Genomic DNA, 17,882 nt, shown 5'->3' with positions numbered 1-17,882 from the left:
CCGCTAGAGTCTTAAAGCCCTGTGGGGCTGATGTTCCAGGCCATTGAGTCCACACAGTCAGATAAACCTGGTTGTCCTTTTCTCCACTTGGCTGGAGGCACAGCTCATCTGGTCCTGGTCACAGTATTCGTTACTGTGTCTGGATGACTGCCCATGGAAACTGGAGCAGCAGTTTTCTCAGAAGACACTGCTTTTGCAATTGTTCTCCTTGCAATTCGTGTACCTCTAGGGTCAAGGTAGATTTTTCCATCCCATTTTTTCATGTCCTCTCCACGATCACGCAGGTTAAACTGCAGGGTGGCATGTGGTGTGTACCTACTATATCCTCTTGAGCAGAGAGCAGTGCTTGCTCCTAGTAGCTGAGATACTGGTTTGTACAGGTAAGGGAGTAGGACGTAACCTTATTGAACTGTTGGAACTTCCAGGACAGCTTCTGCACAGCATTCTTGATTGGTGGGCCTTTGGGGAAAGCTTCTCAACAGCTGAGATGTGAGTCTATAGGGAGGGAGAGAGGCTTTTTTTGCATTGCTGAAGTTGGCCAGCCGATTAGTGTGGCATATGTTCGTTGTCTTTCCAGCTCGTTACTGCCAATGAGTTGGCATAGAACAATGGGGCACTCCATACAAACCTGTGCTACAGTGGTTGTATGCACTTGACTTAATCTGGATCTTTAGAGAATTGGTCATCATACTGCAAGTCACCATAAACTCTCTCCAGCGTGGCTAACTTCCTTTAGTACTGGATACCCGTCTCCATGGAGGTCCACTTGCTTGGGTGACCTCTTCCCTGAAGGGATACTTCTCTTCCACACCTAACAGGACTTGCCTCTGGATGCTGATGACTTGTGACCATTATCCCATTGCTCTGTCAACATCACCTTCCCTCAGAGGGATCCAGCCGCTTGGCTTCCCTGCGCTCTAATTCCAGGCTACTGGCCTTCTTATTCCTGCACTGGAGCAACCAGGTGATGGGGTGCTCACCTGGGTGATACACAAGAAGATTTGTGCCATCTCACAGCTCATACCCATAGCCCAGTTGCTGGGATCGGGCCCTTTTCCGCTGGGCAACTTTCCAGCCCCTCATCCCTAAGCCCACACCACTGCTCTGGGGTTCTGATGCAAATGCAGCACCCAGCATTTACATTTGCTGGCTGTCACTTAGTCAGACTTGGCCTGTTGACCTAGCCTATGCAAATTGTCAGGGAGCTGGTCTGCTTCAGGATAGATGGCTTTGGAGACCCTAATTAGTATTGTCTGCAAGCTTACTGAGGGTGGACTTGAACCCCTTCTCCAGATCACTGATGGGAATACTGAACATCCCTGGCCTCTGTATGGAGCACTGGGGAACCTCTCTGGCGACCAGCCACCAACTGGATTGAACTCTGCGCTGAGTCTCTGAGCCCAGCCACCCAGCCAGTTCTTCAGCCAGCAAACCTCTTCAAGCCCTGATCAGGCAGTCCCTGCAGGAGAATACCATGGGAAACTCTCAAAAGCTTTACTAAGATTCTAGTAGATGATGTCCACAAATGAGCTGGGCAGGACCTGCCTTTCATAAACTTGTTCTAAGCACAGCTGATCACTTGATTGTCTGATAAATTCTGTACAGGACAGAAAAACTACAGCAAAAAGGCATTCAGTGCCCCAGCCTCATCTGCACCTCCGTGTGTCCTCCGTATTACACCTTGCATCTGTGATACACAAGAGCCAATAACACAGGCTCAGGCGAGGATCTCTGTGAAATAGCATTTTTATTAGCAACTGCACTGGCAGGCATCCTGCAAGCAGGAATGCGGATTCCCTATTACCCGACGCTTAATTCCTCCCCTGTTTCCTCATTGGCTGAGTACTACAGGTTCACAAACTACTCGACGCTTGTTGCTATATGTATTGTATATCTGTACAATTGCATATGACCAACCATTAATTGGTCGTTTTCCCTTTTTTTCCTTCTCTCAGGACTAGAGGGCCTGCGATTTTTTGTTCTTGCGGATTTTGCACTGCTCGTCCTGTATTTCTTCACTGTCCCAAAATGAGGAAGACAGCTGAAACTTCCACTGACCCCTGATCTGCTTATCATAATGTGAGAAGGATTTTTTTTTTTTTCAGACAGGGTCTTCTGTGAAGCTGTTTTATTTGCTATGGCAATGGTGGGCATCCTGCAAGCAGGAGCACACAGTAAAAGTTCATCTTAACCTTATATTCCTTATTACTGACACCTGATTTCTCCCCTTTCCTCACTGGCTGAATACTACAGATTCATAACCTACTCGATGCCCTTCTATACCATATATGTACAATTTTATTTGACCAACTGTTAAATTTCTCCTTTCCTTTTTTTCCTTCTCTCCTGACTAGAGGGACCGCAATTTTTGTTTTCACTGATTTCGTACTGCTCATTCTGTTTTTCTTAGCTATCGTCCTTATTTTGCGACAGTGGGACCTTCCTCTTCTCTGCTTAACACACTCCCCATTGTTATGCTACTGTCATACCTGCACAATCGCTTTTGAATATGCGCGGTTAGTGGATTTTCCACTGCAAAAACAACTTCTAGTGCAAAAACACTACTTTGTTTCTCACACATAACCCCCACTGTTGTACCTCTGAAATGGCTGCAGAATCACTTTTGAACATGCAAGGTTAGTATAACATTTTGTTTGCACAAACATATTTAATTCTCATGCAGGGCATTTGGTGGAGGTCTTAATAATGTGCATGGTCCCTCAGGCAGACTTTCAATCTCTTTTGCGATTTCTTCCATTTTTCTTTCTTTTTCCACGTTGTCTGGATCTTTACTCCACAAGGGAAAGGAAGGTTCACCCAGCAATGGTTCTCTGCGACAGAACAAAAGGGTTTTCAAAAAGAAAATGTGTTAATACGAATCGACAGGCTAACATTAAAGAAGTCTCTCAGCAGAAATCCCAGCAAAGAGCTGCCCAGAGCTCCTTGTGCTCCAGGATGTTCTCGCTAGAAATGCTTCCCTGCACAGAGCAGCAATCTGGCAGAGACTGCTGGGAAAAACCTACTCACCGTTGTCTCATCTTCAGCAACCACTTCACTGAGTAGCCCAAAGCCGCCAGAAGGAACAGACACACAAGGATGGCCAGCACCACAACTGCGATGCGCTCTGGCACCCATTTGTGATCTGAAACCTCTGCATTTTTTTCACCGCCAGCCCCTGGAGGAAATGGAACAGTCACACGCTTTTAGGAGTTCTGTACCACTGACAGTCTCGCAGTGTCTTTGGCAAGTCCAAGCAGTTATCTTCACTTGGTTGCTTTCCCTCATTCTCGTGTGTTAGCGCTAGAGGACAAGGATGACCAGGTACAGTCATCCTGAGCAAGAGCCCACTCATGAGGGAGAGGCTGAATGAGGGTTATCTCCAGCAGTGTCTTTGGGAATGAATATGCATGCCTTACCCATGCAATTTCTCCCATGCTCCATACCCCTATTCTGTAGAAAAGACGCAGAGCCAGCATTTCTGGCCAAATCTGCAAACAAAGGCAGAAAAAAGAACAGCTTTGTCTGTAAGATGCTGCAAGATACATCTTCAGCTTTGAATGGCAGCAAACCCAGTTTGAACTCGTAACTACTCCCCAACACCTGTCATTCTCTTCGCTCTAAATGTTTACTCTTACTCCAAAAGAAGCATTTGCAAATTGGGATGTCCCTGTTGCTCAAAACCAGGATCCATCCTAAAACTGAGGGAAACATTCTTCATGGGAACAGCTGAAAACAAACATGGAGGAAGAAAGCTAGTGTGAAATGCTGCAATAAACAGCTTCCTAAGAAATGCCTGCAGAGTGGCTGGGTTGACCTCCTGGGTGTAGCCTGGCAGCTCCCTCATGAAATATATAGAGCCAATGTACCCAGGTGACCTCTCCAAGACTCAGAATCAGGATTCCACTGAAGAGATGCAGAGCCAGCACCTGTGGCCACATCTGCAACCAAAGGCACACGAGAACAGCTCCTGTCACATACTGTAATAAACTCCTTCAGGTTTGAATGGCAGGAAACACTAATGCTGCCTGACGCCCGTTCCCCCCTTCCATTGACGAGCACGTGGCAGTGTGGTACCAGATGCCAGCACGGGAACTGTATTGGCATAAAACTCACCATGTGCACAGCTCCTGGGGAAAAGGACCCCCAGGAGTTCACCCAGGCTCTAAACTCAGCCCCAAAAGCTGCTGTCTTTGCAGACAATGCTGGAAGAAGCTCAAGGCTTCAGCAGCTTGCAATGCAGCTTCACGAGATAAAGAAGCCTTACTTGATTCCCACTTTGCTCTTACATGTATCTGAGCATCAGTGAAGAATGTATGAAGGTACATTCCCCTGAAAACAAGACTGAAAATAAATGCTGTCACTGCAAAGCCAATAAAGGTGGGCTGCTTACCCCTGGAAAAGCCTTGATGCTTAAGAAAACGGTACTGCCGAGATGGGCGGCCTGCAGGCAGAGCTGTAAGCAAGCAAAGACAACCAAGTTTTTCTCTTCATGTTGTGCTAGGCTCCCCTGGAAAGGGGCTGCAGAGACTGGAAGGGGATCACGTAATGCCGTGGAAGCCACAAGTGGCTAACGTTGGGCGAGCCCTGACCAGGGCCCAGACAAACACCCAAGGACAGCAATATAGGCAACTCACCCCTGGGATTCCCCCAAGGCTCAGAACCAGTTTTCGGGGGAGAAGCTGAATAAGCGCTGCCTACGTGAGAACCTGCAATGGAGTACAGAAGAGGAAAGCCTTCGTGACACACTCTAATAGGCTTCATTACACGGGATGTGCAGTGACAGCACAGGGACGATGGGATCCACACGTGGGACCCAGCAGCTCCCCAGATGCTGACTCAGGGCAATAGGCACCAGCACTCAAAGACCCGCTGGACAGACAAGGCTGTGCTTGCCTACCGGGGGGCCTGTTACGTTCCCCGAAGCAGGAAAAACTGAACAGGGAGCTGCAGAGGACAACAGGGTGTCATTGCGCTGCTCACAGTCCAGGGCGCGCTGGCCAGCAGATGGCTCACCCAGCACCACGCCATCTGCGCTTCTCGGCTGTGGGCTGGGGACCTGGCAGGGAGACCTGGCGTTGTTAGGGGAGTGCTGCAGGGGAACAGGAGAAAGGCTGTTGTGCCTGGAGTCAACAGCAGCTGAGCTCTTCCCCTCCAGGCCATCCCTGAGGCCCCAAGCTGGGATATGGGGAGATGCTCAAGAGCCATTGCCCCCCACCCTGCAGTAACCAGGCACAGGGCAGCAAAGCTCCCATTAGCGCCAACGGCTTCCCTTATGGCCCTGCCAGCCAAGACTGCTTGCCAGGCAGCCCCAAGAACGTGGTGCTGGGCCCAGAGCCAGCATTGCCAGAGCATCCCTCACTGCCAACCCTACCTGGGCGCAGTCCTAACCATGGGATACTCAAGGTCTCCCCGGGACATGGGGCCACCAAGAGGAGGAGAACAGAGAGAGAGAGAGAAGGAAGAGCAGGCAGCAGCTGGGAGTAGCAATCCCCTGTGCTTGCCCCATGCTACCACTTGCCAGCAGCCAGAACCTGCTTTGCACCCTCTAGGCCACGAGCACAAGGTGGCTATGACAGGACGTGCTACAGGACCTCTGCATGAATTCATGGGGCCCACTGTGACCTTACAGAACATCTGCAATGAGGTGGCAAATGCTCTGCGGGGGTAGCTACAGCAATGGAAGCAGACCAACTGGCAGCACAGAGGTAAACCTACCTGTGCTGCTCTAGTGTAGGAGGATATTGCTGCCTCAGTAGAAAAGATACGTAACAGAGATGCTCACGTGCCCAAGAGTCATGCCCCCAGAAAACATCATAATAAAGAGGTGGACTAAGCTTTGGGAACTCAAGTGTCTCACGTGGATCTCTACAGGGGATGGTAAGGCTGAGCTGTTTGTAGCTCAGTGGGCCCATGAAGTATCAGGACATAGGGGGAGGGATGCCACATGCAGGAAGTTGTGCTTGTGATCGAGGGGTAGACCTGACCATTGAGGCCATCAACACAGGTCACCACCTGTGAGTGTTGAAACCTGCGCTGTGTGTGATCAAAGGAGCCATGAAAGTGAAGTCTCCCTGAATAGGGGGCGCTGGCTGGGATATCAGTATGGTGAGGCCTGGCAACTCACCAACAAGCCTCTGGAAAGGTTAAGAGAGAAAACAGACTGTTAAAGACCACGTCACATGCATTGGGTGCTGGGACATGGAAACATTGGGACATGAATTTACCAGAGGGCACTTGGCTTCTCACTGCAGGGAGGATACACGCTCCGAAGCGTGCACAGAGAACAAAGCTGGTGAAGGGATCGGAAGACAAGACGAATGAGAAGCAGCCAAGGGAACAAGGGTTGTTGGGGTTTCTTAGTCTGCAGAGAAAGAGGCTGATGGGAGACCAGCCAGCCAGGATGATGTCACTCTCCTTGGGTGACAAGCAATAGGACCCAAGGAAACAGTCTCAAGCTGCACCTGGGCAGGTTTACGTTGGATAAAGGGAAGAATTTCTTCACAGAGGGAGGTGGTCAACCATTGCAATGGGCTGCCACAGGAAGTGGCGGTGCTCCCCCAACCCTGGAGGATTTAAGAGACATGGATGTGGCAGTACACATGGCTTAGTGAGGAGATTTGATAAGTCAGGTTGACAGTTGTACTTGATGGCCTTGAAGGGCACTGATCTCGCTTTGCCTGTTCCTAGGCAGGGGTTATCACCACTGTCTGGCTGCCTCCGACAGCTAGCCTGAGGAGAACATTCTGAGTGCATGGCACAGACTAACAGGACAACCCAAGATTGCCCAGAGCTGGACAAGAGCTATTGGCAAATCTACAATGGCCATGGCCATTTTGGCCATTGTTCCTCCTTCCTCCAATCTACCTGGGTCTTCCCTCTTCAAGACACTGTCAGCATTGCCTAGCACATGCTATTTCACATGCCAAGCCACTCCAATGAAGTGGATTCAGTGGTCTGGCACATCAGACCCGCAGAAGTATAAGGCTTGAGTGGACACCGGTGCACAGTGTACCCTAATGCCATCAAACTATAAATGGGCAGACCCCATTTATATTTCTGGAGTGATGTGGGATCCCAACAGCTAACTGTATTGGAGGCTGAAAGGAGCCTAACTGGGAAGGAGTGGCAAAAGCACCCCACTGTGACTGGCCCCAAGGCTCCATGCATCCTTGGCATAGACTACCTCAGAAGAGGCTACTTCAGGGACCCAGCAGGGTACTGGTGGGCTTTTGGCATAGCTGCCTTGGTGAAAGAGAAAATTAAGCAGCTGTCTTCCCTGTTGGAGGAGCCTTGTGTTGTGGGGTTGCTGAAGGTCAAAGAACCCTCAGCAGGTGCTGATTGCTACCATGACAGTGCACTAGCAGCAATATCGCACCAAGACTCCATGACTCCCAGCTGTTCTGGCTTCAGTTAGGATAGAGTTAATTTTCCTCATAGTAGCTGGTACGCTTCTGTCAGCGTGACCTCGGTGGGTGCCAGGGAAGGTGATGGAACAGATTCTCCTGAGTGCAATCACACAGCATGTGCAGGACAACCAGGGGATCAGGCCCAGTCAGCATGGGTTCATGAAAGGCAAGTCCTGCCTGACCAACCTCATCTCCTTCTATCACCAGGTGACCCACGTGGTGGATGAGGGAAAGGCTCTTGATGAAGTCTACCCAGACCTCAGCAAGGCCTTTGACCCATCTCCCACAGTCTTCTCCTGGAGAAGCTGGCAGCCCATGGCTTGGACACGTTCATTTTTGCTGGGTAAAAAACTGGCTGGATGTCCAGGCCCAGAGGATGGTGGTGAATGGAGTGAAATCCAGCTGGCGACCGGTCACGAGTGGTGATCCCCAGGGGTCAGTGTTGGGGGCCATCCTGTTTAATATCTTTATTGATGATTTGGATGAGGGAACTGAGTGCACCCTCAGTAAGTTTGCAGTGACACCAAACTGGGGGGAAGTGTCGATGTGCCAGAGGGTAGGAAGGCCCTGCAGAGGGACCTGGACAGCTTGAATCTGATGCAGTGAAAACTCCATAACCAAAGTTATTAAGCAGGTATTCTTTATTACAGCGCCGGGTGTGGGGGGGATCACTCTGCCTAACACACACACCAAGGGTTACTGCCGGGGTGCTTATATTAATGGCATATATATATATTCATCTCACTTCCCCGTAAGTCTCTTGCATATTCATTAGGTATCCAGAGAGGCTGTGGATGCACCATCCCTGGAGTTGTCCAAGACCACGTCAGATGAGGCCCCGGGCAACCTGATCTAGTGGGTGGTGTCCCTGCCCATTGCAGGGGGGTTGCAGCCAGGTAGGTGATCTTTAAGGTCCCTTCCAACCTGAGCCATTCTATGATTCTAAATCTTAAAGAGCTTTTTAGGAAAACGTATAAACAGAGTTTTATTTTAGAAAACTTGTTCTGTAGTAACAGGTTTCTGCTCATATGTAAAAATATTGTAAGTCTGGCTACCCTTTCTAGTTTAAAGGCAGACTAGCAGAAGTGATGGAGGGATTCTAGGACAGACTGGGTTCAGAAAGAAAAAACATGGAAATGAATCCATTCTAGTTTCCAGTGAACACCTTATTTTTTCTCCAACAACTGTAATATGTGACTTCCATTAACACTTCAGTGCTGATTTTCAGTTATTCCTAGCCAATTTAGTAAAATCAAAAGAAAAAAATCACCACCTTCATCAGATTTTATTCCGGTTTTGATGAAAAGTTAGAGTCAGAATTAGCTTTTTCTGAACAACTTCATTAGGTGACATCTTAAAGGGAGTCATATCATTCATCTGTCAAATAGTTTTATCTTAAAACTTGAAACAAACAAAAACAAACAGACAAATAAACCAACAAAGTATTTCTGACACTGCTCATGTGTGCTGATGGGTCCTCGTATACCATGCTACAGCTCAGATCTCCTGAATCATAGCACCAGATTCCTTACAATAAAAGTACATGATTTTTCTGATTGCCCTGGTTTTGGCTGAAATAGAGTTAATTTTCCTCGGAATAGCTGGTATGGTGCTGTGTTTTTTAGTATGAGAATAATGCTGATAATCCACTGATGTTTTAGGTGTTGCAGAGCACTACTTAAACAGAGCCGAGGACTGTTCAGCTTCTTGTGCTGCCCTGACAGCGAGGGGCTGGGGGTGCACAAGGAGCTTGCAGGAGACAGAAATAGGACAGCTGACCCCGACCTACCCAAGGGATATTCCATACCATGTGGTGTCATGCAGAACAATAAAACTGGGTTGGTAGGCAGTAACCACAATAGTCCTTTTGGTGTCCAATGCGGGGCATGAAGGGTTGAGATAACAGATCTGACCAAAATGTGTTAAAACGTATTTATTATACTCCTTATATTAGTTTAATAGAAGTTGGTCACAATGTTGACTTTTTTTTTCATTCACTGTGCGGTTTTATGTGCTTTCAAGTTTGTTTTTCTAATTCCTTTCGTGTTGTTCGTTATCTCTGGGGGCTGGCCTAAGTTTGTTGATGGTTCTGTTGGTTTGTATATAATACGTGCTCATATTACACTGACCATGAACTTAATCCACCACTAGCTACAGGCCTCCAACTAGACTCAGTGTCACTGAGCACAGCCCTCTGAGCTCTGCCATCCAGCCAGTTTCCGATCCACCTCACTGTCCACTCATCTAGGCCACACTTCCTGAGCTCGTCAATGAGGATGTTATGGGAGATAGCGTCAAAAACCTTGCTGAAGTCAAGGTAGACAGCATCCGCTGCTCTCCCCTCATTTACCCATCCAGTCATCCCGCCACAGAAGGCTATCAGATCAGTTAAGCATGATTTCCCCTCGGTGAGTCCATGCTGACTACTGATCACCTTTCTAATCCTCCACGTGCTTGGAGACGACCTCCAGGATGAGATGCTCCATTAACTTTCTGGGGATGGAGGTGAGGCTGACTGGCCTGTAGTTGCCTGGGTTCTCCTTCTTGCCCTTTTTGAAGACTGGTGTAATACTGGATTTCTTCTAATCCTCAGGCACCTCTCCTGTTCTCCATAACCTTTCAAAGATGATGGAGGGTGGCCAGTAACATCTGCCATCTCCCTCAGCACTCACGGGTGCATCCCATTGGGGCTCATGGATTTGTGGGTGTCAGGTTTGCCTAAATGATCTCTAACCCGATCTTCCTCAACCAACGTAAAGTCCTCCTTTCTCCAGACTTCCTCTCGTCTCTAGGTTCTGAAATTCCTGAGGGTTGCTCTTAGCAGTGAAGCCAGAAGCAAAGAAGGTAATCAGTAACTCTGCCTTCATTGTATAATTTGTCGCCAGGGCACCCACCCCATTCAGCAGCAGGCCCACATTTTCCCTAGTCTTACTCTTACTATTGATATATCTGAAGAAGCTTTTCTTGTTGTCCTTGACATCCCGTGACAGATTTTCAAATGGGCCTTGACCTTCCTCATCGCATCCCTGCATACTCTGACAATGCTCATAAATTCCTCCCAAGTGGCCTGGCCCTTTTTCCACATGCTTTCTTTTTCCACATTCCTCCTCCTGTTTGAGTTTTGCCAGGATCTCCTTGCTCATCCAGGGAGATCTCCTGCCCCCTTTGCCTGCCTTCTTGCTCATAGGGATACATCAATCTTGAGCTTGGAGGACATGATACTTGGATATAGAACAGGTGGAGGAAAGGGACAACCAGGTTTATTGGACAGCGTGGATTCAGTGGTCTGGCACATCAGACCTGCAGAAGTATAAGGCTTGAGTGGACACCGGTGCAACCAGTGCAATCAAACTATAAATGGGCAGACTTGCATATAAATGGGCAGTCTCTTGCATATTCATTAGGTATCCAAAGAATTATTAACATAAGTTCCCGCCCCTATTCGCATGCATGCTGGAGTCCTAGGGTGGTAGTCCAGCGTACTCTGGTGGTCTTTTGAAGGCCAGAAGTCTTCCTCGCTGCTAAACTTTTGACTCTTCAATCCTTTTACATACTCCAGCAGTCCAAGCCAGTTCTTTCTGGTTCTTTTATGTGTGTGTACGAAGTCTCTTCTTCCATTATCTTTTAGGGTCATCCCATCCTCGTACACCATGCCTCGGTCCTGTCCTTTTTGTTAATATACAGCATACTCCCTGGGTTAGCTAAAAGCTGCAAAATCGACATGCTTTCCTTATTCCCTGTCTCAGTCTGCTTCTCGTGCCCACAGACACACGGACCTCGGTTCTCTTGCTTTACGGTATTTACAAAGTCCAGGCTAAAGGTAAGAAACCAAAGACTTTCAGCAGAACTGTCTGAGAGTAAGGCCAAGAACTGCTGGACAATTCCTTCAGGGAGAAAGAAAAACCCAGGACAGCTAAGGTGACACCAGTGGTGGGTTTTGCACACACGTGCCAGGTGGTGGCCAAGCCTGGCAAGGAGGCAGAGGGAAGCCAGGAAAGGGCAAACACAACTGTTCAAGGTTTAAAGGTTTTGTCTTTATTTATTTTCTGAGCAAAATGATTGTAGGATTGTATGACTTCGAGCGCGGACAGCCAGCTACCGGGTGGACTGATGAGTGCGCTGGGTGCCAGCTGCTGGAGCCAGGCCAGGGGTGTAGGCATCCCCAGCCCGTGGTGCCTGTGAGAGACCAAGGAGAAAAGGATGACGTGTGACACACTTGGTAGGAAAGGAGCTCAATCCATTTCAATTTGGCTGAGAAGAGCGGACCTCGCGAAGGCAGGACAGCCCTTTTTCAGGGCACCCCCCAGCAACCACCTGCCACCTGCAGAGCCGTGGCTCTGACAGCCTGGGGGCAGGGAACACCTCAGCAACAGCGCCCGCCCCCGCCCTTTCCAGAAGGTTCTGGAACACAGACTGTGCATGCGGCTAATTAGCATTCTGGGTGTACTTAGCATAATTAGCGTGTGAGGGCTAAGGGCGGAGACTCAGGACTGGAGGTGGTGCTGGAGGTGAGGACGGTGCCCAGGTTTGCCGTGGCTCTGCGTGTCTGCCTGCTCCTTCCCGTTCCTCTTCCCCGCGGGTGCTGGGGGCTTCTCGGGCTTTTGAGCCCGTGGTGAAACCCCGAGGCTGAAGTAGCGCCGTTACAAGTGGGGAGGTGCAGCCCCTGCGCCTGGCGTGCGAGGGGATGGGAGCGGGTCCTGAGGTGAAGGGCGAGGTTCAGCCAGGGTCTGCTGTCACCAGGATGTCACCCTGCTGTCATGCAGGGCATTTGGTGGAGAATACCGCGGGAAACTCTCAAAAGCTTTACTAAGATTCTAGTAGATGATGTCCACAAATGAGCTGGGCAGGACCTGCCTTTCATAAACTTGTTCTAAGCGCAGCTGATCACTTGATTGTGAGCATCCCACATCATTATCCTTGGCCCTTAGTCACTGCAGTTTCCCATCTGTGCAGAAGCCTGTCACAGCCTGGAATGGAGACTGCTCATCTGTATTGGATGGCAGGAGTGCCTGTAGGTCATGCATGCCTCTAACATCTCCCCAGAAAGCTGTTTACCCTGCCTTTAAGGTAGATCCTTTGAGCCATGGTCACGTTGTTAGTGTTACGGAGAATCGAGTGGATGTTTTATTAATGTCTCTTAGGTGATGGGTCATTAAGTATAATTAAGTATTGCCAAATGTACTTACATTATCAATTAATCTATGTATACTGGGAAACTTAGGGCGTATACTGAACAGTCAAATGAATCCTTGAAGGGGAACCCTGGGAGGGAACAGGTACAACCTGACCTTGGATAAGGACCTGGAAATGCTGAAATGAGTTGAAGCAGAACCAAGGAGCGGAGGGAGCATGCGTCGAGTGAGAAAGGTGAAAAGTTTAGTGGAGAGAGAGAGTCCTTACTTCATCTGGACGACCACCTGGACGACCACCTGGACGACCACCAGAGAGCGCCACGCACGTGCAAAGGGGAGGGGAGCTAATTAGAATGGAATGCGAGGCTGATGTTACCACCTGTAATGAATATGTATGCCTTACGTAATGTTGAATGTATAAATAATAGTTGGGAAGTAATGGGACTTGAAGCCAGATTTGGGCACCTGCCCCGGCTTCCAGCGCTGAATAAAGCCCCTTCATATAATCACTTGGTGGTTATGTGGTTGCTACGCTAACAAGGTAGCAGGGATAAGAGCCAGTCTTGACTAATGTCACAGAGTAAGAACTGACTTTACACCTGTTGGCTTGGGACATGCTGCAGTGCATTGCATTTGAGGCTAAAACAGGCTGTTTGGGGCTATTTGTTCTGGTGTAACCTGTCAGAAAGCTTAAGTACTATGTATCTGCCCCCCCCCCTCCTTGCTGAGGGTTATTGGACTTAGAGCAATCCAACAGCAAAAGGGTCCTCCAAAAGGAAGGACAACTACTTAATTTGCTGTGTATCCAAGACAGTTATGCCAATAGCCCACTGGTAACTTTTGGATTATTGAAGTACCCTCTCCTGTGATAGTCTATGTCAAGCATGCCTGCAGCCTTGGGGCCAGTCACAGTGGGGTGCATTTGCCACTCCTTCCCAGTTACCCTCTCTTCAAGTTCAAGTACAGTTAGCTGTCGGGATCCCCCTGTCACTCCAGAAACACAGATGGGGTCTGCTGCTTTCTAGCTTGCTGGCATTAGGGTACACTGGTGCCCGCTAGAGTCTTAAAGCCCTGTGGGGCTGATGTTCCAGGCCATTGAGTCCACACAGTCAGATAAACCTGGTTGTCCTTTTCTCCACTTGGCTGGAGGCACAGCTCATCTGGTCCTGGTCACAGTATTCGTTACTGTGTCTGGATGACTGCCCATGGAAACTGGAGCAGCAGTTTTCTCAGAAGACACTGCTTTTGCAATTGTTCTCCTTGCAATTCGTGTACCTCTAGGGTCAAGGTAGATTTTTCCATCCCATTTTTTCATGTCCTCTCCACGATCACGCAGGTTAAACTGCAGGGTGGCATGTGGTGTGTACCTACTATATCCTCTTGAGCAGAGAGCAGTGCTTGCTCCTAGTAGCTGAGATACTGGTTTGTACAGGTAAGGGAGTAGGACGTAACCTTATTGAACTGTTGGAACTTCCAGGACAGCTTCTGCACAGCATTCTTGATTGGTGGGCCTTTGGGGAAAGCTTCTCAACAGCTGAGATGTGAGTCTATAGGGAGGGAGAGAGGCTTTTTTTGCATTGCTGAAGTTGGCCAGCCGATTAGTGTGGCATATGTTCGTTGTCTTTCCAGCTCGTTACTGCCAATGAGTTGGCATAGAACAATGGGGCACTCCATACAAACCTGTGCTACAGTGGTTGTATGCACTTGACTTAATCTGGATCTTTAGAGAATTGGTCATCATACTGCAAGTCACCATAAACTCTCTCCAGCGTGGCTAACTTCCTTTAGTACTGGATACCCGTCTCCATGGAGGTCCACTTGCTTGGGTGACCTCTTCCCTGAAGGGATACTTCTCTTCCACACCTAACAGGACTTGCCTCTGGATGCTGATGACTTGTGACCATTATCCCATTGCTCTGTCAACATCACCTTCCCTCAGAGGGATCCAGCCGCTTGGCTTCCCTGCGCTCTAATTCCAGGCTACTGGCCTTCTTATTCCTGCACTGGAGCAACCAGGTGATGGGGTGCTCACCTGGGTGATACACAAGAAGATTTGTGCCATCTCACAGCTCATACCCATAGCCCAGTTGCTGGGATCGGGCCCTTTTCCGCTGGGCAACTTTCCAGCCCCTCATCCCTAAGCCCACACCACTGCTCTGGGGTTCTGATGCAAATGCAGCACCCAGCATTTACATTTGCTGGCTGTCACTTAGTCAGACTTGGCCTGTTGACCTAGCCTATGCAAATTGTCAGGGAGCTGGTCTGCTTCAGGATAGATGGCTTTGGAGACCCTAATTAGTATTGTCTGCAAGCTTACTGAGGGTGGACTTGAACCCCTTCTCCAGATCACTGATGGGAATACTGAACATCCCTGGCCTCTGTATGGAGCACTGGGGAACCTCTCTGGCGACCAGCCACCAACTGGATTGAACTCTGCGCTGAGTCTCTGAGCCCAGCCACCCAGCCAGTTCTTCAGCCAGCAAACCTCTTCAAGCCCTGATCAGGCAGTCCCTGCAGGAGAATACCATGGGAAACTCTCAAAAGCTTTACTAAGATTCTAGTAGATGATGTCCACAAATGAGCTGGGCAGGACCTGCCTTTCATAAACTTGTTCTAAGCACAGCTGATCACTTGATTGTCTGATAAATTCTGTACAGGACAGAAAAACTACAGCAAAAAGGCATTCAGTGCCCCAGCCTCATCTGCACCTCCGTGTGTCCTCCGTGTTACCCCTTGCATCTGTGATACACAAGAGCCAATAACACAGGCTCAGGCGAGGATCTCTGTGAAATAGCATTTTTATTAGCAACTGCACTGGCAGGCATCCTGCAAGCAGGAATGCGGATTCCCTATTACCCGACGCTTAATTCCTCCCCTGTTTCCTCATTGGCTGAGTACTACAGGTTCACAAACTACTCGACGCTTGTTGCTATATGTATTGTATATCTGTACAATTGCATATGACCAACCATTAATTGGTCGTTTTCCCTTTTTTTCCTTCTCTCAGGACTAGAGGGCCTGCGATTTTTTGTTCTTGCGGATTTTGCACTGCTCGTCCTGTATTTCTTCACTGTCCCAAAATGAGGAAGACAGCTGAAACTTCCACTGACCCCTGATCTGCTTATCATAATGTGAGAAGGATTTTTTTTTTTTTCAGACAGGGTCTTCTGTGAAGCTGTTTTATTTGCTATGGCAATGGTGGGCATCCTGCAAGCAGGAGCACACAGTAAAAGTTCATCTTAACCTTATATTCCTTATTACTGACACCTGATTTCTCCCCTTTCCTCACTGGCTGAATACTACAGATTCATAACCTACTCGATGCCCTTCTATACCATATATGTACAATTTTATTTGACCAACTGTTAAATTTCTCCTTTCCTTTTTTTCCTTCTCTCCTGACTAGAGGGACCGCAATTTTTGTTTTCACTGATTTCGTACTGCTCATTCTGTTTTTCTTAGCTATCGTCCTTATTTTGCGACAGTGGGACCTTCCTCTTCTCTGCTTAACACACTCCCCATTGTTATGCTACTGTCATACCTGCACAATCGCTTTTGAATATGCGCGGTTAGTGGATTTTCCACTGCAAAAACAACTTCTAGTGCAAAAACACTACTTTGTTTCTCACACATAACCCCCACTGTTGTACCTCTGAAATGGCTGCAGAATCACTTTTGAACATGCAAGGTTAGTATAACATTTTGTTTGCACAAACATATTTAATTCTCATGCAGGGCATTTGGTGGAGGTCTTAATAATGTGCATGGTCCCTCAGGCAGACTTTCAATCTCTTTTGCGATTTCTTCCATTTTTCTTTCTTTTTCCACGTTGTCTGGATCTTTACTCCACAAGGGAAAGGAAGGTTCACCCAGCAATGGTTCTCTGCGACAGAACAAAAGGGTTTTCAAAAAGAAAATGTGTTAATACGAATCGACAGGCTAACATTAAAGAAGTCTCTCAGCAGAAATCCCAGCAAAGAGCTGCCCAGAGCTCCTTGTGCTCCAGGATGTTCTCGCTAGAAATGCTTCCCTGCACAGAGCAGCAATCTGGCAGAGACTGCTGGGAAAAACCTACTCACCGTTGTCTCATCTTCAGCAACCACTTCACTGAGTAGCCCAAAGCCGCCAGAAGGAACAGACACACAAGGATGGCCAGCACCACAACTGCGATGCGCTCTGGCACCCATTTGTGATCTGAAACCTCTGCATTTTTTTCACCGCCAGCCCCTGGAGGAAATGGAACAGTCACACGCTTTTAGGAGTTCTGTACCACTGACAGTCTCGCAGTGTCTTTGGCAAGTCCAAGCAGTTATCTTCACTTGGTTGCTTTCCCTCATTCTCGTGTGTTAGCGCTAGAGGACAAGGATGACCAGGTACAGTCATCCTGAGCAAGAGCTCACTCGTGAGGGAGAGGCTGAATGAGGGTTATCTCCAGCAGTGTCTTTGGGAATGAATATGCATGCCTTACCCATGCAATTTCTCCCATGCTCCATACCCCTATTCTGTAGAAAAGACGCAGAGCCAGCATTTCTGGCCAAATCTGCAAACAAAGGCAGAAAAAAGAACAGCTTTGTCTGTAAGATGCTGCAAGATACATCTTCAGCTTTGAATGGCAGCAAACCCAGTTTGAACTCGTAACTACTCCCCAACACCTGTCATTCTCTTCGCTCTAAATGTTTACTCTTACTCCAAAAGAAGCATTTGCAAATTGGGATGTCCCTGTTGCTCAAAACCAGGATCCATCCTAAAACTGAGGGAAACATTCTTCATGGGAACAGCTGAAAACAAACATGGAGGAAGAAAGCTAGTGTGAAATGCTGCAATAAACAGCTTCCTAAGAAATGCCTGCAGAGTGGCTGGGTTGACCTCCTGGGTGTAGCCTGGCAGCTCCCTCATGAAATATATAGAGCCAATGTACCCAGGTGACCTCTCCAAGACTCAGAATCAGGATTCCACTGAAGAGATGCAGAGCCAGCACCTGTGGCCACATCTGCAACCAAAGGCACACGAGAACAGCTCCTGTCACATACTGTAATAAACTCCTTCAGGTTTGAATGGCAGGAAACACTAATGCTGCCTGACGCCCGTTCCCCCCTTCCATTGACGAGCACGTGGCAGTGTGGTACCAGATGCCAGCACGGGAACTGTATTGGCATAAAACTCACCATGTGCACAGCTCCTGGGGAAAAGGACCCCCAGGAGTTCACCCAGGCTCTAAACTCAGCCCCAAAAGCTGCTGTCTTTGCAGACAATGCTGGAAGAAGCTCAAGGCTTCAGCAGCTTGCAATGCAGCTTCACGAGATAAAGAAGCCTTACTTGATTCCCACTTTGCTCTTACATGTAT

The 17,882-nt window shown here is 48.5% G+C and overlaps 1 long non-coding RNA gene across 1 annotated transcript; it reads left to right on the top strand.

Annotated features, from left to right (window-relative positions):
- Positions 1–1,692: 1,692 nt before the first annotated feature.
- On the top strand, positions 1,693–13,047 carry LOC308185773. The gene is made up of 2 exons (XR_013943745.1): positions 1,693–2,079; positions 2,802–13,047. It is a non-coding gene; the product is annotated as an uncharacterized lncRNA (long non-coding RNA).
- The last annotated feature ends 4,835 nt before the right edge of the window (positions 13,048–17,882 follow it).

The sequence above is a fragment of the Anser brachyrhynchus genome (genome assembly GCF_964034855.1).
Source record: "Anser brachyrhynchus genome assembly, chromosome: 1".
Taxonomy (NCBI): Eukaryota; Metazoa; Chordata; class Aves; order Anseriformes; family Anatidae; genus Anser; species Anser brachyrhynchus.
This window is presented reverse-complemented; position numbering and strand designations above follow the sequence as displayed.